We start from the raw sequence: 24,378 nt of genomic DNA, 5'->3' as shown, positions 1-24,378 counted from the left end.
TCTAAATTAAATTAAAAGCATAAATATAAATAAAGCAAAGCAATCTTAAATCTGAAATACCTCAAATAATATTAATTAAGAAAATCAGAACATGAATGGTTTATAAGCCAAATTGAAAAGATAAATAACAATTAAAGTAATAGAATAAAAGTAGAAAATAAATTAAAGGAACATTGAACCTGAGAAGAAGTTGAAATTCTAAATCCTAATATAAATCCTAATCCTAATCCTAAGAGAGAGGAGAGAACCTCTCTCTCTAAAACTACATCTAAATCCTAAAATTGTGTATTATGAACTTGTTCTTATGAATGAATGGATTCTCCCACTTTATAGCCTCTAATCTATGTTTTCTGGGCCAAAAAATGGGTTGAAAACAGCCTAGAAATTGCTGGAGAAGAAATCTGCCACGCTGATTTTCGTCACTGCGACGTGTCTGTGTAGATCACGCGTTCGCGTCACTTATTCTCAGGTAAACTATAGTAAATTATATATCAAATCGAAGCCCCAGACGTTATCTTTCCGATGCAACTGAAATCGCATCATTTGGACCTCTGTAGCTAAAGTTATAGCTGTTTGAGTGCAAAGTGGTCAGGCTGGATAGCTTAGCAATTTCTCCAACTTCTTGTATTCCTTCCACTTTTGCATGCTTCCTTTCCATCCTCTGAGCCATTCCTATCCTGTAATCTCTGAAATCACTTAACACACATATCAAGGCATCTAATGGTAATAAGAGAGGATTAAACATAGGGAACTTAAGGCCAAAGAAGCATGTTTTCAATCAAAGCACATAATTAGGAAGGCAAATGTAAAACCATGCAAATAGTATGAATAAGTAGGTAAAGAGTTGATAAAAATCACTCAATTGAGTACAAGATAAACCATAAAATAGTGATTTATCACGAGCTTCAAACTCGCGAGTGCTGGGCATAGTGACAGACGCAAAAGGATTACTGAATCCTATTCCAGTATGATCGAGAACCGACAGATGATTAGCCGTGCGGTGACAGCGCATTTGGACCATTTTCACTGAGAGGATGGGATGTAGCCATTGACAACAGTGATGCCCAACATACAGCTTGCCTTGGAAAGGAGTATGAATGATTGGATGAAGACAATAGGAAAGCAGAGGTTCAGAAGGAACACAAGCATCTCCATACGCTTATCTGAAATTCTCACCAATGAATTGCATAAGTATCTCTATCCTAGTTTATATTTTAATTATATTTTAACTATCAATTCACCATAACCATTTGAATCCGCCTGACTGAGATTTACAAGGTGACCATAGATTACTTCAAGCCGACAATCTCCGTGGGATCGACCCTTACTCACGTAAGGTTTATTACTTGAACGACCCAGTGCACTTGCTGGTTAGTTGTGCGAAGTTGTGACAAAGAACTAAGATTATGAACGTGCGTATTAAGTTTTTGGCACCGTTACCAAGGAATGAATGATCACGATTTCGTGCACCAGCCTCTCTCTCTAAAAAACTACATCTAAACCTAAATTGTTGTGAATTGATGAATGAATGAATTGTTCAATGTGATTCCCCCATTCTGCAGCCTCTATTCTGTGTTCTCGGGCTTGGAATTGGGCCAAAAAGGTGCCCAGAAATCACCCCCAATGCTTCTGCAACTTTCTGCACGTGGCGCATGTCATGCGTACGCATAGGTCACGCGTGCGTGTCATTTGGCGAATTTCCTTGTCACGCATACGCGTCAGTCACGCGTACGCGTCGCTTGTCTTCTTTGCTAGGCACGCGTATGCGTCGCTGCTCGTTTCGTCGTATGCGTATGCGTATGCGTTGCTGCTTGTTCCTTCCACTTTTGCATGTTTCCTTTCCATCCTCTAAGCCATTCCTGCCCTCTAAAGCCTGAAAGTACTCAACACACAGATCACGGCATCGAATGGTAATAAAGAATAATTAAAATTAACAGTTTAAAGGCCTAGGAAACATGTTTTCAACTATATCATAGAATAAAGAAGGAATTGTAAAACCATGCAATTTATATGAATAAGTGATAAACCATTAATTTATGGTTTATATTGTGTTTAATTGTGTGGTTTTACCAACTCTTTACCCACTTATTCATTAAAAAAAGCATGCATTTATAATTCCTTCCTAAAAATGCTTTATGGTTGAAAACTTGCTTCCTAGAGACTTTTAATTATGTATTTTAATTCTCCATTATTCCATTCGATGCCGTGATCTATGTGTTAAGTGTTTCAGGCTTTATAGGGCATGAATGAGTTGGAGATTGGAAAGAAAGCTTGCAAAAATGGAAGGAACACAAGAAATTGAGGAGATGACCAGCGAGAAGTGACGCGGACGCATGGCTCACGCGGCCGCGCGATATAGAGGAAATTGCAGTGACGCGGACGCATGGCTCACGCGACCGCGCGGATTGGAAATAGCATCAGTGACGCGAAGGCGTGGACGACGCGCACGCGTGGCAAAGCAAACGCTGAATGACGCGTCCGCATGAATAACGCGATCGCGTGACATGCGCAATCTGCATAATCTGCAGAATTCGCTGGGGGTGATTTTGGGCCCTGTGTTGACCCAATTTTCGGCCAAGAAAAGCAGACTAGAGCCAAGGAACATGAAGAAATGGGAGAGAACATTCTTTCTACACATTCGTAGTTCTTAGGATTTCAATTATTATTGTTTTTGCACTGGGATATTGAGAAGAGTTATTGCCTCAGCAAGACTTCGTCATTCTAGTTCGTTCTCTTTACTTGTCTCTTACTCTTCCATGTCCTTAATTTACTCAATTTTACTATTGGATTATTTTAGAATTTATTAATACAAGAATTACTTTTATTTTTAATTGATTTCTTTGATTATTATTTATCATGTCTTTCCTTACAGAGCACCTCACTTGAGGCAATCTCAAGGACCACAGAATACCCAACAGCAGACCTCTCAAATTACTTATCCTTCTTCATCTGCTAATGATGAGTTACTACAATCTATTGATCGGAGACAACAGGCCATGGAAAATAACCTTTATGCTACACTAAATGGTCTGAACTCTACCTTGCAAGCTCTTGTCTCACAGATTGGATCAATGAATAACTCCAATAACCAGCCTTTGAGCTCCAGTGGAATCCCCTCTCAACCATTACCCAATCCAAAGGGTGGCATCAATGCCATCACCCTAAGGTCCGGAACCACACTGCAGGAGAGGAATCAGGAGGAGCCAAGCCCACCAGAACACACCTCAGCTGAAGAGGTAGTGGAAATAGAAGATATTGAAGAGGAAGAGGACGTACAGGACATGGCTGAAAAAGAAGAATCTCAATCACAGGAAGAAGAATCAAAGGGCACAGACACTGCAGAAAACACCACTCCTATCCCATTTCCGCAACTTGCAAGGAAGCCCAGGAAGCAGCTGGAACCTAATCCTAAAATGATAGAAATATTCAAAAAGGTTGAGGTAACTGTTCCCCTTTTTTATGTTATTCAACAGGTACCTAAATATGCAAAGTTTCTAAAAGATTTATGTATACATAAAGACAAAATTAATGAATTAGAAACTATTCCTTTAGGAAGTTCCATATCTGCTTTAATGGGAGGTTTACTTGAAAAGTGTAGTGACCCAGGTCCATGTATGGTTAATTGTACCATTGGTGGTGTAGTATTTTCTGACTGCATGTGTGATTTAGGAGCATGTGTGAGTATAATGCTTTTGTCTATATATGATATTTTGAGGCTCCCTCCCTTAAAAAGGTCGACAGCTCGTTTTGTGCTAGCAGATAAAAGCATTATTAAAGTGGCTGGAGTTGCTGAAGATGTATTAGTGGGCCTTAAGAGGCTCACATTTCCCATTGATTTTTATATCCTGGAGATGCCCCAAAATGACTCAGAGAAGCCATCATCAATCCTACTCAGAAGACCATTCCTGAAGACCTCGAAGTTCAAATTAGATGCTTTTTCCGGAACATACACTTTTGAAATAGATGGCCAAGTAGTAAGCTTCAATCTGAATGGAATTATGAAGCACCCTCCAGAAGATCATTCTATCCTCCAGTGTGACATCATAGATGAAACCGTGGCTGAAGTTCACCAGGAGGAGTTTGAAGAGAAGTACATAGGACAAGGTCCAAGTGTGAGGACATTCTCAGAGGACAATGACAGTACTTTACCACTGTCACCAGCTCCAGACAATCCAGAGCCTAACCATGAGCAGAAGCTAGAATTGAAACCCCTACCTCCACACCTCAAATATGCTTACCTTGAAGACGAGCAGAAGTTTCCAGTTATCATTGCTAGGGAACTCACTTCTCAACAAGAAGAGCAGTTACTTAGTGTGCTGAGGAGGCACAAGAAGGCAATTGGTTGGAGTTTGGCAGACATAGTAGGCATCAACCCTCAAGTCTGTGAGCATAGGATATTTATAGAATAGGGAGCAAGGCTTGTTCGTCAACCCCAGAGAAGACTGAACCCCACTATCTTAGAGGTTGTCAAAATGGAAGTGACCAGACTACTGGAGGCAGATATCATCTATCCCATCTCAGACAGTGAATGGGTAAGCCCAGTACAAGTGGTGCCCAAGAAATCTGGAGTCACTACAGTGAAGAATGAGCATAGAGAGCTCATGGCAACCAGAGTTCAGAACGCCTGGAGAGTCTGCATTGACTACAGACACCTCAACCAGGCCACTCGTAAGGATCACTATCCTCTTCCATTCATTGATCAAATGCTGGATCGCCTGTCAGGTAAATCACATTATTGTTTTTTAGATGGTTACACAGGTTATTTCCAGATTCATATAGCTCCTGAAGATCAGGAAAAGACCACTTTCACATGTCCTTTTGGGACTTATGCTTACAAGAGAATGCCCTTTGGCTTGTGCAATGCACGAGCTACTTTCCAAAGGTGCATGATGAGTCTTTTTTCTGATCTTATTGAGGACTGTATGGAGGTTTTTATGGATGATTTTAGTGTATATGGTGATTCCTTTAGCCTTTGCTTAGATGGATTATCTAGAGTATTAGATAGATGTGTCAGTACAAACCTTGTATTGAATTTTGAAAAATATCACTTTATGGTTAAACAAGGGATTGTACTAGGACATGTTGTGTCTAATAGTGGCATTTATGTAGATCCAGCAAAGGTGGATGTTATTTCTAGTTTACCTTACCCCTCCTCTGTGAGGGAAGTCCGTTCGTTCCTTGGCCATGCAGGTTTTTACAGGAGATTCATTAAGGACTTTAGTAAGGTAGCACTTCCCTTATCCAGACTACTGCAGAAGGATATTGAGTTTGAGTTCAGTGAGGATTGCAAACAAGCGTTCGATAAGCTGAAAACCGCCCTGACTCAAGCTCCAATTGTGAGAGGACCAGACTGGAGCCAACCATTTGAAATAATGTGTGATGCTTCCAACCATGCAGTAGGAGCAGCACTGGCTCACCGTGAAGGTAAGGACCCCTTTGTTATAGCTTATGCGTCTAAAACTTTAGATGCCGCTCAATCTAATTACACTACTACTGAGAAAAAGCTTCTTGCTATTGTTTTTGCTCTGGATAAATTCCGAGCCTTTTTACTTGGTACGAAAGTAGTAGTGTATTCAGACCACGCAGCTCTAAAGTATTTATTAGCTAAAAAGGAATCCAAACCAAGGCTTATACGTTGGATACTGCTACCACAAGAATTTGATTTAGAAATTAAGGATAGGAATGGTAACCAGAATTTAGTGGCAGACCACTTGAGTCGCCTTGACCACATTAAAGATGACTCCACTCCTATAGCTGATAATTTCCCATTTGATAACCTGCAAGCAATATCCGAGGTAGTCCCTTGGTATGCACCTGTAGCTAATTATCTAGTTAGCCGCACCTTTCCTCCAAACTTTACTAAGCATCAAAGAGACAAGCTGAAAAGCGAGTCTAAATATTATATATCGGATGACCCATATTTATAGAGATGTGGCACTGACCAGGTAATTAGACGGTGTGTGCCTCAATCAGAATTCCAGTCCATCTTAGAGGCCTGTCACTCATCTGAGAGTGGAGGACATTTTGGCCCTCAAAGAACGACTAGAAAAATCTTAGACTGTGAATTCTGGTGGCCTACTCTTTTTAGAGACGCTGCTGAATTTTGTAGATCTTGTTTCCCATGCCAAAATTTTGGTAATATATCCAAGAAGGATGAGATGCCTCAACAAATTATGCTTTTCTGTGAAATTTTTTATGTTTGGGGCATTGACTTCATGGGTCCATTTCCGAATTTTAATGGTTATTTTTATATATTGTTAGCTGTGGATTACGTTTCCAAATGGGAGGAAGCAATTCCTACCCACACTGATGATGCTAACACTGTTGTTTCCTTTGTGAGAAACCACATTATCTGTCCCTTTGGATCACCACGAGCAATCGTGAGCGATCAAGGCACCCATTTTTGTAACAGGAGACTAACAGGATTAATGAAGAAGCATGGGATAATTCATAAGGTTGCAACAGCCTACCATCCTCAGACTAATGGGCAAGCCGAGGTGTCAAACAGAGAGATAAAGCGTATCTTGCAGAAGATAGTCAAACCTCATAGAAGAGACTGGAGCACCAGGCTACAAGATGCACTCTGGGCATACAGAACAGCATACAAGACACCCATTGGGATGAGTCCTTTCCGCTTAGTTTATGGAAAAGCTTGTCATCTTCCAATTCAAGTAGAGCACAAAGCCCCTTGGGCAGTAAAGGAGTGCAACATTGGATTTGAAAAAGCCGGAGCTAAAAGGAAATTGCAACAGCAAGAATTAGAAAGCCTTCGCCTAGAGGCGTATGAAAACTCAAGGCTATACAAGGAGAAGATGAAAGCTGTACATAATCAGCATATCAAGAGGAAAGAGTTCCAACCTGGGGACTTAGTCCTCCTTTACAAATCTCGACTGAGGCTCATGCCAGGCAAGTTGAGATCAAGATGGGAAGGTCCATGCAGAGTAGAGAAGGCCGAACCGTACGGAGTTTTTCACCTAAGTCATCCTTCAAGCTCTAAACTCATCAAAGTTAATGGACATCGTTTAAAGCCGTACCATGGCGAGAAGATGAAGAAAAACAAGGAGCTAGAGATCTTCCTCTTGGAAGATCCACACATAGCCGAAGACTGAGCTAGTGGAGCGTCCAACTTACAGACGTTAAAGCAAAGTGCTACGTGGGAGACAACCCACCATGGTATGATCGTTCTTTTCTTTATTATTAGTTTTCTTATTCAATAACTCTTCTCTTTATTAGTATATTTAGACTGCATCTACATTTGCATACTTTTATTATTAAAATTTTTTTTTTACGCGACGCGACCGCATCATTGACCCGTCCACGTCACAGGTGGCTTAGAAAGAATAAGAAAGCGAACAGAAAGTCACACGAGAACGTGGCTGGAGGCGTGCCTTTGGCACAAATCACCCCACGCGACTGCATCGCTGACGCGTCCGCGTCATGTGGGAACATTGGCCTTCCATGTGACCGCGTCACTCACGCAGCCGCGTGCCCTGGAAATCGACGTGAAAAAGGGTACACGACAGAAAGTTGTGCTAACGTGGTGCTGGATTGGTGCTGAACGCACAATTCTTACCATGTGGATGTATGGCTCACGTGATCGCGTCGACCACGCGACCGCGTCCCCCAAAATTTGGCAAAATAAGATTTCAAACAGAGAGTTGTGCGAGCGCGAGGCTGCCCTCGCGCCAGTAGCATAAAACGGGTCGCGTGACCGCGTGACCGATGCGACCGTGTCAATCCGAATAAGCGCAATTCGCGCGACCGCGTGCCCCATGCAGCCGCGTCGCTTGCGCCGCACAACTTTCCTGATTTGCCAACATATCTTATCTTTCTTTTCACCAAATCCTATATTTTCTTTTCCCTTCTTCTTTCTTTCTTTCTTCTTTCTTCTTCTTCCTTCTTTCTCACTTTCTACTCTCTTTCTCACCCCCATTAACAAGGTTTTTTCTTCTTTTTCTTCTTCCCTCTTTACTTTTCTATTATTCTTCTTATTTTTATGTTATCTTCTTTTCTTTTCTTTTTACTTTCATTATCCATATTTTCTTTTTCTTTCTTTTTCCTTTTTACTTGGTGTTAGAAATTTCTTTGACTCATTATTTCTCATTACTTGGTGTTCAAATTGTTTGGCAATTATATATATTATTTTTTTAGGGGTTGCTTGCATGTTCAAATTATTATTTTCAATAGCTTATTTACCATGCATTCTATGTGTTTGTGAAAACGCCCATATGGCATTATGCATCCTTCTACGTTATTCTATTCTACTATCCAATGCTTGCTTTTCACAAATTCCCTTTATTATTGTATTAATGAAATTTAATTGTCAATACAAACGTGATGGCTAGTTTGTTACGAGTGATAACACATTCGATTAATTAAATGCTTGATCTATGCTACTCACGCCTTTGCCTGCATGCCAATAAACACCTTGCATTTAATTGTCCTCAAATGCACTTGCCATATTTCCATTGGTGAACTTTTCACATGTAGTCATGACCATGTGTTAACGACATCTTCTTTACCGTGCATTCTTTATCACTTATACCATCCCCTTCCTTGCTCTATCTCTTTGAATTTAAGTTACTTTCTCTTCCCCTTTTCAGGATGGCCACCAAGAAAGGAAAAGAGAAAGCTACTCCCAAACCACCAGCAAGAAGAGGAACAAAAAGAGCATTAGTGGCAGAGCTTTCTTCAACTGCAGTAAAGCCCTCAACAAAGAGAATTAGGAGGATTATAAAGGTTGATGATAAAGAGAAAGCTTTCCATGCAAAGGACACTGCGTGATTTTTCAATCGCTACTGTGAGCAGATGTTCCCCATCCTGGCAGAAAGGAGTTACAACAACGAATACCTTCTTCTACTCCCAAACCATATTGCCACCTTTGTTGAGCCGTAAATTGAACAAAGACAATGGGGTTTCCTACAGAGACAGCCAAGGCCGGTCAATTTTTCTTGGGTAGTCGAGTTCTACTCTAACTTCCACCTGCCGACCCTGCAGTCTGTCTATGTCCGTCAAAAGCAAGTCTCCATTATGGAAGAGGCCATTCAACGAGCTTTAGATCTTCCCCCTGTTCCAGAAGGATTGGACGCCTTTCAAGAAGCCGCACTCAAGCGCCAGATGTACCAATCTGACTGGGACGCCGTTCTCAGAGTTATCGCACTACCTGGCAGCCGATGGATCTACGGATACCATCGTACCCGCCCTAAGGGAATATCGGCTGCAGCACTTACCTTGGAGGCTCGCGTATGGGCACAGATCATGTCCCATTACGTCTTTCCAAGCACTCACGAGTCCTCCTTCACTGCGGACATGGCCATTCTACTATGATGCATTCTTACAGACCAACCTCTGAATCTACCAAGACATATCCAAAATGCCATGGGACATGTACAAATTGCGGGCAACTTACCTTTTCCCGCCTTGGTCTCAGATCTTGTCTCAGCCGATGGAGTCTCCTACAGAGCTAGGGACACCAAAGCCATGCTCCGCGGGATGATCAATACGTCCCTAACGGGAAGTATATCACACCTCCAGCAGCCACCATTAGCCAACCTACTGAACCAGTTGAAGATATTCCTTCTTCAACACTACAAGCACCTACAACCAATCAACTGCTCCATCAAATACTTGAAAGGTTGGATTGGCAGGAACACAAAGCAAAGCTAAGAGAGCGTCGTAACGAGCGCCGATTCAATCACCTCAAGGAGCTACTAAAGGGAAACTACAGAGACTCAGATACCCCGGACTCCACTTCCTTTACCAGCACAGGGAGCCATGATGGTCCCTGATAAGCAGATAATTTATACGCTTTTTGGCATTGTTTTTACATAGTTTTCGTATAATTTAGTTAGTTTTTAGTATATTTTTATTAGTTTTTAAATAAAAATCACATTTCTAGACTTTACTATGAGTTTGTGTGTTTTTCTATGATTTCAGGTATTTTTTGGCTGAAATTGAGGGACTTGAGCAAAAATCAGATTCAGAGGTTGAAGAAGGACTGCAGATGATGCTGGATTCTGACCTCCCTGCACTCAAAGTGGATTTTATGGAGCTACAGAACTCCAAATGGCACGCTCTTAATTGCGTTGGAAAGTAGACATCCAGGGCTTTCCATCAATATATAAAAATCTATACTTTGCTCGCGTTTAGATGAAACAAACTGGCATTCAACGCTAGTTCCATGCTGCATTCTGGAGTTAAACGCCAGAAACAGGTTGCAAAGTGGAGTTAAACGCCAGAAACAGGTTACAAACTGGCGTTCAACTCCAAGAGAAGCCTCTACAAGGGTAAAGCTCAATGCTCAGCCCAAGCACACACCAAGTGGGCCCCGAAAGTGGATTTCTGCATCATTTACTCATTTCTGTGAACCCTAGTAACTAGTTTAGCATAAATAGGACTTTTTACTATTGTATTTACATCTTTGGATTACCTTTTGATCCTTTGATCACGTTTAGGGGGCTGGCCATTCGGCCATGCCTGGACCTTATCACTTATGTATTTTCAACGGTAGAGTTTCTACACTCCATAGATTAAGGTATGGAGCTCTACTGTTCCTCATGAATTAATACAAAGTACTACTGTTTTTCTATTCAATTCAAGCTTATTCCTTCTCTAAGATATCCATTCGTACCCAAGAACATGATGAATGTAATGATTGATTATGTGACGCTCATCATCATTCTCACCTATGAACGCGTGCCTGACAAACACTTCCGTTTTACATGCAAACAAGCTAGAATGAGTATCTCTTAGATATCTATTACAGAGGACCAAGTCTGAGATATTAGAATCTTCGTGGTATAAGTTAGAACGCATGGACGGCCATTCTTGAGATCCGAAAAGTCTAAACCTTGTCTGTGGTATTCCGAGTAGGATCTGGGAAGGGATGGCTGTGACGAGCTTCAAACTCGTGAGCGCTGGGCGTAGTGACAGACGCAAAAGGATAGTAAATCCTATTCCAGTATGATCGAGAACTGACAGATGATTAGCCATGCAGTGACAGCGCATTGGACCATTTTCATAGAGAGGATGGGATGTAGCCATTGACAACGGTGATGCCCTACATAAAGCTTGCCATGGAAAGGAGTAGGAATGATTGGATAAAGATAGCAGAAAAGCAGAGGTTCAGAGGAATGAAAGGCATCTCTATACGCTTATCTGAAATTCTTACCAATGAATTACATAAGTATCTATATCCTAGTTTATATTTCAATTATGTTTTAATTATCTAATCTCAATAACTATCTGAATCCTCCTGACTAAGATTTACAAGGTGACCATAGCTTGCTTCAAGCCGACAATCTCTGTGGGATCGACCCTTACTCACGTAAGGTTTATTACTTGGACGACCCAGTGCACTTGCTGGTTAGTTGTGCGGAATTATGACAAAGTGTGATTCACGTTTGAGAGCACCAAGCCATTGGCGCCATTATTGAAGATCACGATTTCGCATACCAGTCCCAACTGTGGAGATACTGCTACCAGCCCACCCTTGTTCCTCACAGATGGCACCGAGGACGGTGCAAAGCCTTAAGTGTGGGGAGGCCGGTCAGTACCTGACTTCCGGAGGTAATTTCTCTTCCCTAACACCAATAAATTAGGATATTTAGTTAGATTTTTCTTTTGTAAATTAGGATAAATTGCACAATAATAGATTAGTTGCATGCATGTTCTACTTGATTGAAAAGACAATAAGTTTCTTCTAAGACCCTATCTTTGGAACAAAATTTCACTAATTTTAATTAAAACTTTTATGTTAAATTTGCTTGGAGTTGTATTTGGAACATGATTTTTGAGCTAAAGAACACACAACCTGTGAGATTTGAGCCTTTATGCATGGTTACATTATTTTACCATAATTATTTTATTCTTGTGTGTTTACTTCTCTATGATTGTAATCTATATTTTGTTTCATCCTATATGTCCAATGTTTATTATATTTATATGCTTGCATATGATTGAGGCCATTATTTGTTTAAACTCACTTATCCAAATTAAGCCTACCCTTTCAATTACCTTTGTTAGCCACTTTGAGCCTTTAAATCCCATTTGTTCTATATTTTACCACATTACTAGCCTTAAGCGGAAAAACAATTATATATCCCAAATTGAATCTTTGGTTAGCTTAAGATAGAATTGTGTGTGCTAAATTAAGTATGGGAAATTGTGGGAACAAAAGATAATAAGGGAATGTGTCATGATAATACAATGGGAATTTGGATACCTACTCATGTGAAACTATAAGAATTAAAAATCTATGTGCATTGATAAGCTATGTTTATTTTTATGTTTATGTTGAAAAGAAAAATTAAAAATAAATAAATAAATAAATAAATAATCTAAAAATATTCAATAAATAAATAAGGGGACAAAATTACCCCAATGCTAAATTTAAATTCAAGAATCAATGTATATAAGATAAAATTAAAATAAAAAGTTGATACATGAGTATGGAAGGTGAAAGAGGAATTTCTGGGTAGCTAGGTATGAATTCTAAAGTTATATAGAATATATATAGGTTAGGTTAAAGCTTGGGTTAACTAAAGATTCAATTCATAAGCTTACTTAGCCATATATGTATCCTTACCCTTACCTTGGCCCCATTACAACCTTGAAAAGACCTCATGATGTTTGCATTGGTATATTAAATGTTGTTGATTGGTTAGGAGAAGAACAAAAATTAGAGAGCATGATTAGAGAAGGATAGAGTGATTACCCTATACACTAGAGAGACTAGAGTGTACATACATCATCAGTGAGGGTTTAATACTTGAAATTTTGTGTTCCCTGCTTTCATGAGCTGTCTTCTTGCACTTTTATCTGTTCTTACTGTATAAGAATTAAATTAGTGGAATTTGATTTGTAATTGTTTTGAAGAGCTTATTTACTTTTGGTCAAGTGGACAAGAATCATATAGTTGCATTCACATATATAGGTTGCATTGCATTGCATGAGTTTTACATGTTCCTACTCACTTATTTTATCTCCTCCAACTAAGCATGAGGACATGCTAATGTTTAAGTGTGGGGAGGTTGATAAACCATTAATTTATGGTTTATATTGTGTTTAATTGTGTGGTTTTACCAACTCTTTACCCACTTATTCATTAAAAAAGCATGCATTTATAATTCCTTCCTAAAAATGCTTTATGGTTGAAAACTTGCTTCCTAGAGACTTTTAATTATGTATTTTAATTATCCTTTATTCCGTTCGATGCCGTGATCTGTGTGTTAAGTGTTTTAGGCTTTATAGGGCATGAATGAGTTGGAGATTGGAAAGGAAGCTTGCAAAAATGGAAGGAACACAAGAAATTGAGGAGATGACCAGCAAGAAGTGACGCGGACGCATAGCTCACGCGGCCGCGCGATATAGAGGAAACTGCAGTGACGCGGACGCATGGCTCACGCGACCGTGCAGATTGGAAACTGCATCAGTGACGCGAAGGCGTGGACGACGCCCACGCGTGGCAAAGCAAACGCTGAATGACGCGTCCACATGAATGACGCGATCGCGTGACATGCGCGATCTGCATAATCTGCAGAATTCGCTGGGGGCAATTTTGGGCCCTGTTTTGACCCAGTTTTTGGCCCAGAAAAGCAGACTAGAGCCAGAGAACATACAGAAACGGGAGAAACATTCATTCTACACAGTTTTAGTTTTTAGATCTAGTTTTACTCCTCCTCTAGGTTTTTTTTCTCTCTACACATTCATAGTTCTTAGGATTTCAATTATTATTGTTTCTGCACTGGGATATTGAGAAGAGTTATTGCCTCAGCAAGACTTCGTCATCCTAGTTCGTTCTCTTTACTTGTCTCTTACTCTTCCATGTCCTTAATTTACTCAATTTTACTATTGGATTATTTTAGAATTTATTAATACAAGAATTACTTTTATTTTTAATTGATTTCTTTGATTATTATTTATTAATACAAGAATTACCCAAGTTTTTGGTGCCGTTGCCGGGGATTCTTCGAGTTTGGACAACTGACGATTCATCTTGTTGCTCAGATTAGGTAATTTTATTTTAATTTTAAGCTTTTATTTCTTATTTTCGAAAAATACAAAAAAATTTTCTTCTTTTTTGTTCTTCCCAAAATAATTTTCAAAAAAAAAAATCCAAGAAAAAAATTAATAAAATCATAAAAATAAAAAATATTTTTGTGTTTCTTGTTTGAGTCTAGAGTCAAGTTTTAAGTTTGGTGTCAATTGCATCTTTTTAATTTTCTAAAAAAATTATTTTCAAAAATTTCATGCATTGCATTCTTCATGATCTTCAAGTTGTTCTTGGCCAGTCTTCTTGTTTGATCTTCATATTTTCTTGTTTTGTATCTTTTCTTTTTTTTCATATGCATTCTTGAAACATTAATGTCTAAAGAATAAAAATTTTTAAGTTTGGTGTCTTGCATGTTTTCTTTTCTTGAAAATTTTTCAAAAATAAGTTCTTGGTGTTCATCTTGACATTCAAAGTGTTCTTGGTGTTCATCTTGACATTCATAGTGTTCTTGCATGCATCACATGTTTTGATCCAAAATTTTTATGCATTGAGTCTTTTTGATGTTTTTCTCTTTCATCATTAAAAATTCAAAAAATTCAAAAAATATCTTTCCCTTATTCTATCATAAAATTTCGAAAATTTGGGTTGACTTTTTCAAAAATTTTTCAAAATTAGTTGTTTCTTATGAGTCAAATCAAATTTTCATTTTAAAAACTCTATCTTTTTCAAATTTTTTTCAAAAAAATCAAATCTTTTTCATTTTTCTTTCATAATTTTCGAAAATTTCAAATTGATTTTCAAAAAAATCTTTTTCTTATTTCTATTCCATATTTTCGAATTCAATGCTAACAATTAATGTGATTGATTCAAAAATATTAAGTTTGTTACTTGCCTAATAAGAAAGGTTCAATCTTTAAATTTTAAAATAAAATCTTTTAGTTTCTTGTTAGTCAAGTAATCAACTTTAATTTTCAAGATCAAATCTTTTTAAAATTCTTTTTCAAATCTTTTTCAAAATAAATTTCAATCACATCTTTTTCAAAATCAATTTCAAAATCTTTCCTAACTTTTTATCTTTTCAAATTTGATTTTCAAATCTTTTTCAATTAACCACTTTACTTTTTGTTTGATTCTTATCTTTTTCAAAACTACCTAACTAACTCCCTCTCTAATTTTCGAAAATCCCTTCACTCTTTTTCAAATTTCCTTTTTAATTAACTAATTGTTTTAAATTCAATTTAATTTGATTTCAATTTTAATTTTCGAAATTTAACTTTAAATTTTATTTTTATTTTAATTGATTTTCGAAATTCCCTCTCTCTCATCTCCTTCTATTTATTTATTCATCTACTAACACTTCTCTTCCACCCAAAAATTCGAAACCCATCTTCCTCTCTGTGTTCGAGTTTTTCCTCTTCTCCTTCTTACATTTTTCTCTTCTTATACTTGCATAAGGAATCTCTATACTGTGACATAGAGGATTCCATATTTTCTGTTCTCTTCTTTTTCATATGAGCAGGAACAAGGATAAGAACATTCTTGTTGAGGCTGATCCTGAACCTGAACCTGAAAGGACTCTGAAGAGGAAGCTAAGGGAAGCTAAAGCACAACTCTCTAGAGAAAATCTGACAGAAATTTTCGAAAAAGAAGGAGATATGGCCGAAAATAATAACAATGCAAGGAAGATGCTTGGTGACTTTACTGCACCAAATTCCAATTTACATGGAAGAAGCATCTCAATTCCTACCATTGGAGCAAACAACTTTGAGCTTAAACCTCAATTAGTTTCTCTGATGCAATAGAACTGCAAGTTTAATGGACTTCCATCTGAAGATCCTTTTCAGTTCTTAACTGAGTTCTTGCAGATCTGTGATACTATTAAGACCAATGGGGTTGATCCCGAGGTCTACAGGCTTATGCTTTTCCCATTTGCTGTAAGAGACAGAGCTAGAATATGGTTGGACTCTCAACCTAAGGATAGCCTGAACTCTTGGGATAAGCTGGTCACAGCTTTCTTAGCCAAGTTCTTTCCTCCTCAAAAGCATAGTAAGCTTAGAGTGGATGTTCAAACCTTCAAACAGAAAGAAGGTGAATCCCTCTATGAAGCTTGGGAGAGATACAAGGAACTGACCAAAAAGTGTCATTCTGACATGCTTTCAGAATGGACCATCCTGGATATATTCTATGATGGTCTGTCTGAGCTATCAAAGATGTCACTGGACCATTCTGCAGGTGGATCCATTCACCTAAAGAAAACGCCTGCAGAAGCTCAAGAACTCATTGACATGGTTGCAAATAACCAGTTCAGGTACACTTCTGAAAGGAATCCTGTGAATAATGGGACGCCTATGAGGAAGGGAGTTCTTGAAATTGATACTCTGAATGCCATATTGGCTCAGAATAAAATATTGACTTAGCAAGTCAATATGATCTCTCAAAGTCTGAATGGATTGAAGGAATCATCCAACAGTACTAAAGAGGCATCTTCTGAAGAAGAAGCTTATGATCCTGAGAACCCTGCAATAGCAAAGGTGAATTACATGGGTGAACCCTATAGAAACACCTATAATCCCTCATGGAGGAATCATCCAAATTTCTCATGGAAGGATCAACAAAAGCCTCAACAAGGCTTTAATAATGGTAGAAGAAATAGGTTTAGCAATAGCAAGCCTTTTCCATCATCTTCTCAGCAACAGACAGAGAATTCTGAGCAGAATCCATCTAGCTTAGCAAATATAGTCTCTGATCTATCTAAGGCCACTTTAAGTTTCATGAATAAAACAAGGTCCTCCATTAGAAATTTGGAGGCACAAGTGGGCCAGCTGAGTAAAAGAGTCACTGAAACTCCTCCTAATACTCTCCCAAGCAATACAGAAGAGAATCCAAAAAGAGAGTGCAAGGCCATTGATTTAACCATCATGGCCGAACCTACAAGGGAGGGGGAGGACGTGAATCCTAGTGAGGAAGACCCCCTGGGACGTTCAGTGACCAATAAGGAGTATTGAAAGAACTGTGGATTGATGGTTTAGAGGTTATAGTAAACTCTCGTTGCAAGTATAGTTACTAAACCAAGCAATCAATCTTTCTTACAAAAGTTTTGGCTGTCACAAGTAACAAACCCCTTAAAAATTGATAACCGAAGTATTCAAACCTTGGGTCGTCTTCTCAAGGAACTACAGGGAAGTATGTTCTTATTATTGGTTATGAAGATTGTAAATTGGGGTTTTGAGAATGAGGAACAAGTAATTTAAATGGCAATGGAAATAAATAAATAACTGTAAAATACACTTTTGGCAAGGTATGAAAAATTGGAAGTCCTATCCTAGTTACCCTTATCAATGATGATGAAGATTGAATCTTAATTCCACTTAGTTAGCCTTTACTTAGAGCAAAGAAAGGTCAAGTGATTAATTAGTTTGATCTTCAAATCCTAGTTAATCCCTAAGGAAAGATTGGGATTATTGAAGTTCAATTCAATTAGCAAAGATAACAATTATCAATCATGTTGAGTTTGATAACTCCTGAGTTACTGATTTTTTAACCAAGACCAAAAGGGAAAAAAGTAAATCTGCTGGAATAAAAATGTCTTCAGATTGGAAATACCAATAATGTAATTAAAAGAAAGCAATCATAAACTGAATTACCTCAAATAACATTAATCAAAGGAATTGTCTGTAACATAGAAGAATTCATAAATTAAATTGAGAAAATAAATAAAAGGAAAATTGAACCTAATAAAAAGAAACAATCCTGAAAGCAAGAAAAATCCTAAATCCTAATCCTAAGAGAGAGGAGAGAACCTCTCTCTCTAAGAACTACATCTACTCCTAAAATTATGAATATGAAAGCTTCATTATGAATGGATGCATTCCCCCACTTTATAGCCTCTAATCCGTGTTTTTTGGGCCGCAAACTGGGTCAGAAACAGCCCAGAATTCGCTGGTTGCGAATTCAAACACGCTGATTTTTTGTCACTGCGACGCGTCCACGTGGAGCACGCGTTCGCTTCGCCTAGCTTCAGAGAAACTATGGCATAATATATATCAAATCGAAGCCCCAGACGTTAGCTTTCCAACGCAACAGAAACTGTGTGGTTTGGACTTCTGTAGCTCGAGTTATAGCCGTTTTAGTGTGAAAGGGTCAGGCTGACAGCTTTGCAGTTCCTTCAGCTTCTTGTATTCCTTCCACTTTTGCATACTTTCTTTCCATCCTCTGAGCCATTCCTGCCCTGTAATCTCTGAAATCACTTAACACACATATCAAGGCATCTAATGGTGATAAGAGAGGATTAATATTAGCAAATATAAGGCCAAAGAAGCATGTTTTCAATCATAGCACAAATTCTAGGAAGGAATTGTAAAACCATGCAAATAGTATGAATAAGTGGGTAAAGAGTTGATAAAAATCACTCAATTAAGCACAAGATAAATCGTAAAATAGTAGTTTATCAACCTCCCCACACTTAAACACTAGCATGTCCTCATGCTAAGCTCAAGAGAAGCTATAAAGATGAAGAGGAATGGTAAAATTTATGAAATGCAACCTATCTATATGAATGCAACTACATGCAAAATGTTTTTATCTACTTGATAAGTTCTCCAAGACAAACATAAATCAGATTTCACTAATTCAAATTATACAATAAAAGACAAGTAAACTTGTAAGAAGATAGCTCATGAAAGCTGGGAACATAGAATTGAGCACTGAACCCTTACTGGTAGTGTATATCACTCTAACTCTCAAGTGTCTAGGGTCAATCACTCTACTCTTCTCTAGTCATGCTTTCTAAAATTTGTTCTTCACCTAACCAATCAACAATATTTAATATACCAATGCAAACATCATGAGGTCTTTTCAAGGTTGTAATGGAGCTAAGGTAAGGGTAAGGGTATATGTATATGGCTGAGTGAGCTTTATAAATTGAATCTTTAATTAACCTAAGCTTTCACCTAACATACATATACTCTATATAACTCTAGAATCATGCCTAGCTACCCATAGTCTTCACTTTTGCATTACATACTCATGTATCAATTTTTCTTTAATTTTATCACATATGCATTGATCTTTTATTAACTTAATATTGAGGTAATTTTGTCCCCTTATTTATTTATTTATATTATATATTTTTTTCTCTTTTTCATTTTCTCTTTTTTTTAGAGAGACATAAAAACTAGAATAACATATCAATGCATATGGAATTTTTTTAATTTTCTGTTTTATATGAGTAGGTACCCAAATTTTCCAATATTCAAAATTAGAAACATGATACATTCCCTTATTAACCCAAGTTCCCACAGTTTTCCCACACTTAATTGTTGCACAATCCCTATCTTAAGCTAACCAAAGATTCAATTGGGATATTTAATTATTTTTCTGCTTAAGGCTAGTGATGTGGTAAAATACAGAAGAAATGGGGATTAAAAGGCTCAAAGTGGCTGACAAGAGTGATTTAAAGGGTAGGCTTATTTGGGATAAGTGAGCTAAAATCAAACAATGGCCTCAATCATATGCAAGCATGTAAATACACTAAATAATGGACATATAGATTGGAACAAAATATAGATTACAATCATAGAGAAGGAAACACACAGGAATAAAATATTTATGGTTAAATAATGTAACCATATAAATAAGCTCAAATCTCACAGGTTGTGTGTTCTTTAACTCAAAAATCATGTTCCAAATACAACTTCAAACAAATTTAACACAAGAATTTTGATTTAAATTAGTGAAATACTATAAAATTTCTTGAAAAAGAAAATATTACTTCAACCAAGTAGTAACTAAATGCATAAAATCAAACAAATATGCAATCAAATATGCAGATGCAACAATAAACAAATAAAGAAAATAAGAGTATTGGTGTTGAAAAGAAGGTAACTAACCCCTGGAAGTCGGTATCAACCTCTCCACACTTAAAGATTGCACCGTCCTCGGTGCATGCTAAGATGTACAGGTGGATGGGGGTTGTGGTTCCTCAGTTGGGGCTCTTTTTGTTCCTTTCCATGCCGGTGGTTTGGGAGTAGCTTTCTCTTTACCCTTCTTGGTGGCCATCCTGAAAAGGAAAAAAGAAAGCAACTTTTAAAGCTAAGGGTTAGAACAAGGAAGAGAGTGGGAAAGGTGGTAATCAATGCACAATAAAAGATGAATGATGTCAACACATGGTCATGACTACATGAGAAAAATCATCAATGGAAATATAGCAAGTGCATGTAATGACAATTGAATGCAAGATGTTTATTGGCATGCTGGCAAAGGCATGAGTAGCATAGATCAAGCATTCAATGTCCAAGTTAGATTACCAAGTCTTTCAAACTAACAACATGTTTGTAATAACAATTATATTTAAGTAATAAAATATAAAAAGGGTCTTGTGAAAAGCAAGCATTTAGAGTAGTAGATAGAAAGAAATCGAAAAAAATAGTGCACAATGCCATACGGGCTTTTTCACAAACACATAGCAAGCATGGTAAATAAGCTATTGAAAGTATTAAATTGAACATGCAAGCAACCCTTTAAAAAGTAATATATAATTGTCAAACAATTTCATAATAACTCACAAGAAAATAATTACCCAATTAAATTTTTTTGAACACCAATATAAAAATAACAAATTTAGAAAAGAAAATAAAAATATGCACAAAATGAAAAAAAATGTAATGAATGAAAATATGCAAATAAATTAAATAAAATAGAATGTAAATGAAAAAGGATGATAAGTTAAAAAGATGAAGTAAAAAGAAAGTAAGAAAGGAGAGAGAAAGAAGAGAAGATAGAAGAAATTAGGAGTAGAGAAGAAAAGATAAGATAGTTGGCACTAATCTGGATAAGTTGTGGGACGCAGGCGACGCGGTCGCGTGGGTGACGCAGTCGCGTGGTGCGCGATAAGGTTGGGTGACGCGGACGCGTGGGACACGCGATCGCGTGACTTGATTTGTGCTAGTGGCGCGAGTGCAGCCTCGCGGTCGCACAACTCTCTGTTCAAAAATTAGTATTGCCAAAATCCAGGGTGACGCGGTCGCGTGGTCGACGCGATCACGTGAGTGGCCATCATGGGGATATGACGCGGACGCGTGAGCCATGCGACCGCGTGGTAAGGCGTGTGCGATCAGCACCAGTCCAGCACCACTCTCGCACAACTTTCGGTCGTGCACCCTTTCTTACGTCGATTTCTAGGTCATGCGGTCGCGTGGGAGGCCAATGTTCCTACTCGACGCGGACGCGTCAGCGACGCTGCGGCGTCGCGTGCGTGCTTCTCTTCTTCTTTTTTTTTTTATGCAGGATGCAAAATGATATGGATGTTATGAGAAATTCCAGGTTCAATGAAATAAAATAATAAAACTCAAAAACAATCAAAACAAAATAAAATTAAAATTAAAATTGAAAAGGAACGATCATACCGTGGTGGGTTGTCTCCCACCTAGCACTTTTAGTTAAAGTCCTTAAGTTGGACATTTGGTAAGCTTCCTGTTATGGTGGCTTGTGCTTGAATTCATCCAGAAATCTCCACCAATGTTTGGAATGCCAACAGCCTCCGGGATCCCAAATCTTGCTTTTGCACCCGTCTTCTTGTTGAGCAATATTGTTCCTTCCGGGTGGTTCAGCTTTAGAATTCTCATTGAAGCATCCAAACTGCTTCCTAGACCCATTCAATTGAGCTCTGCACCAACCTTTGTGTTTAAACTTAAAGCTTTCAACCATAATGAACCTTGCAGGACAATTCTTACCACTGACCATCTTCCTCTTACTCTTAATGTCACAAAGAGCTCTAAGTTGACCATCCGTCTCTAGTAGCCCATATTCAAGTGGAATTAGAAAGCTAAGGGATATGAATTTTACCCACTTGAATGTTGTGAAGGATGATGGCAACTTAGGGGGAGGGGTCTTCAATAACTTTGGCAAGGTGATTTCAAGCTCCATTCCCTTGTGCTCTTTGACAACTTCCACCTCTTTGCAAACTTCTTTAATTTCAACCTCTTCCTCTTGGTAGCTTTCTTCCAATTCAATCTCTTCTGCATTACTTACCAAGGGCATGAGAGGTAGTGATTTTTCTTCTTTAATTTCCATCTCTTGATCAACCTCTTCAAAGTCTTTAGCCATGATATACCTTGGAGGTTGTACACCCTCCTCAACATCAATTTCAAACGTCTTTGAAGGAGGTTCTATGGCTGGACTTTCCCATGGAGGTTCTGCATCTCCTAAGTCTGCAACTACGTCTTCTTCTTCAATAATTCTGGCTTCCTCCACTTGTTCCAGTACAAATTCATGCTCCTTACTGTCCACCGGAGTTTATAATGTCTCCTTCATGCTACGTTCTTTATTAGATTGTCCACATGAAGCCATGGGAGTTTCTTGAGTGTCTAAACGTCGGGAAGCTAATTGATTTATTGCTTGATTCAATTGATGTAGTGTGGCATTAAATTTTTCAAATGTTTCCTTGAGTTTCTCCGTTGATTCTTGGGGTGATGGATATGGACATGATGCATAGGGAGGTGGTGGTTCTTGGGAGTAATTGGGTTGGAATTGGGGTGGTTCTATATATGGTTCATATGGTTCATAAGGTGGTTGGTATGGTGGATAAGGGTTAGGATCATATGAGGGTGTTTGGTGGTAAGGGGCTTGTGAGTATGGTGGTCCAAAATGATGTTGAGGAGAGGGTTTATAGGCATATGGTGGTGGTTGTTGATAGTCCATTGGAGGTGGTTGTTGCCATGAGGGTTGATCAAATCCTTGTGGCTCCTCCCATCTTTGATTGTTCCAACTTTGATGCCTGTTCTCGTTATAGCTTCCATTCCTTTCAACATTATTAGAACCAAACTCAAAGCGAGAGGGGTGAGAATTCATAGTAAATAATAAAAATTAAAAATAAAAATAAATAAACAAGCAAAGGAAAATAAAATAAAATAAATAAGAGAAAATATTTGAAATTTAAAATTTAAAATTTGAATTTGAAATAAGATAAGATAAGAATTTTGAAAAAAGATATGATTTTTTTTTTTTGAAAAAACTTGAATTTTGAAATTTAAAACTAAGATAAGATAAGATAAAAAAATTTTAAAATAAAAATCTGAATTTTTTTTTCGAAAATAAATCAATTTAAAAGCAAAATATTTACAATAACCAATAATAAGGCATACACCTGCAATTCCCCGGCAACGGCGCCATTTTGAAAGAACTGTGGATTGATGGTTTAGAGGTTATAGTAAACTCTTGTTGCAAGTATAGTTACTAAACCAAGCAATCAATCTTTCTTACAAAAGTTTTGGTTGTCATAAGTAACAAACCCCTTAAAAATTGATAACCGAAGTATTCAAACCCTGGGTCGTCTTCTCAAGGAACTGCAGGGAAGTATGTTCTTATTATTGGTTATGAAGATTGTAAATTGGGGTTTTGAGAATGAGGAACAAGTAATTTAAATGGAAATGGAAATAAATAAATAACTGTAAAATACACTTTTGGCAAGGTATGAGAAATCAGAAGTCCTATCCTAGTTACCCTTATCAATGATGATGAAGATTGAATCTTAATTCCACTTAGTTAGCCTTTACTTAGAACAAAGAAAGGTCAAGTGACTAATTAGTTTGATCTTTAAATCCTAGTTAATCCCTAAGGAAAGATTGGGATTATTGAAGTTCAATTCAATTAGCAAAGATAACAATTATCAATCATGTTGAGTTTGATAACTCCTGAGTTACTGATTTCTTAACCAAGACCAAAAGGGGAAAAAGTAAATCTGCTGGAATAAAAATGTCTTCAGATTGGAAATAACAATAATGTAATTAAAAGAAAGCAATCATAAACTGAATTACCTCAAATAACATTAATCAAAGGAATTGTCTATAACATAGAAGAATTCATAAATTAAATTGAGAAAATAAATAAAAGAAAAATTGAACATGATAAAAAGAAACAATCCTGAAAGCAAGAAAAATCCTAAATCCTAATCCTAAGAGAGAGGAGAGAACCTCTCTCTCTAAGAACTACATCTACTCCTAAAATTATGAATATGAAAGCTTTATTATGAATGGATGCATTTCCCCACTTTATAGCCTCTAATCTGTGTTTTCTGGGCCGCAAACTGGGTCAGAAACAGCCCAGAATTTGCTGGTTGCGAATTTAAACACGCTGATTTTTCGTCACTGCGATGCGTTTGCGTGGAGCACGTGTTTGCGTCACTTAGCGTCAGGGAAACTATGGTATATTATATATCAAATCGAAGTCCCAGACGTTAGCTTTCCAACGCAACTAGAACCGTGTCGTTTGGACCTCTTTAGCTCGAGTTATAGCCGTTTTAATGTGAGAGGGTCAGGCTGACAGCTTTGTAGTTCCTTCAGCTTCTTGTATTCCTTCCACTTTTGCATACTTTCTTTCCATCCTCTGAG

General features: G+C 37.8%; 1 non-coding gene across 1 annotated transcript; it reads right to left on the bottom strand.

Annotated features, from left to right (window-relative positions):
- Window positions 1-16,041: 16,041 nt before the first annotated feature.
- Window positions 16,042-16,145, bottom strand: LOC112768555 (small nucleolar RNA R71). The gene has a single exon (XR_003185968.1). It is a non-coding gene; the product is annotated as a small nucleolar RNA R71 (small nucleolar RNA).
- Window positions 16,146-24,378: the final 8,233 nt, after the last annotated feature.

Source organism: Arachis hypogaea, chromosome 17, assembly GCF_003086295.3.
Source record: "Arachis hypogaea cultivar Tifrunner chromosome 17, arahy.Tifrunner.gnm2.J5K5, whole genome shotgun sequence".
NCBI classification, from domain to species: Eukaryota; Viridiplantae; Streptophyta; class Magnoliopsida; order Fabales; family Fabaceae; genus Arachis; species Arachis hypogaea.
Note: the sequence above shows the minus strand (reverse complement) of the source record. Positions and strands in the feature narration are given on the sequence as shown.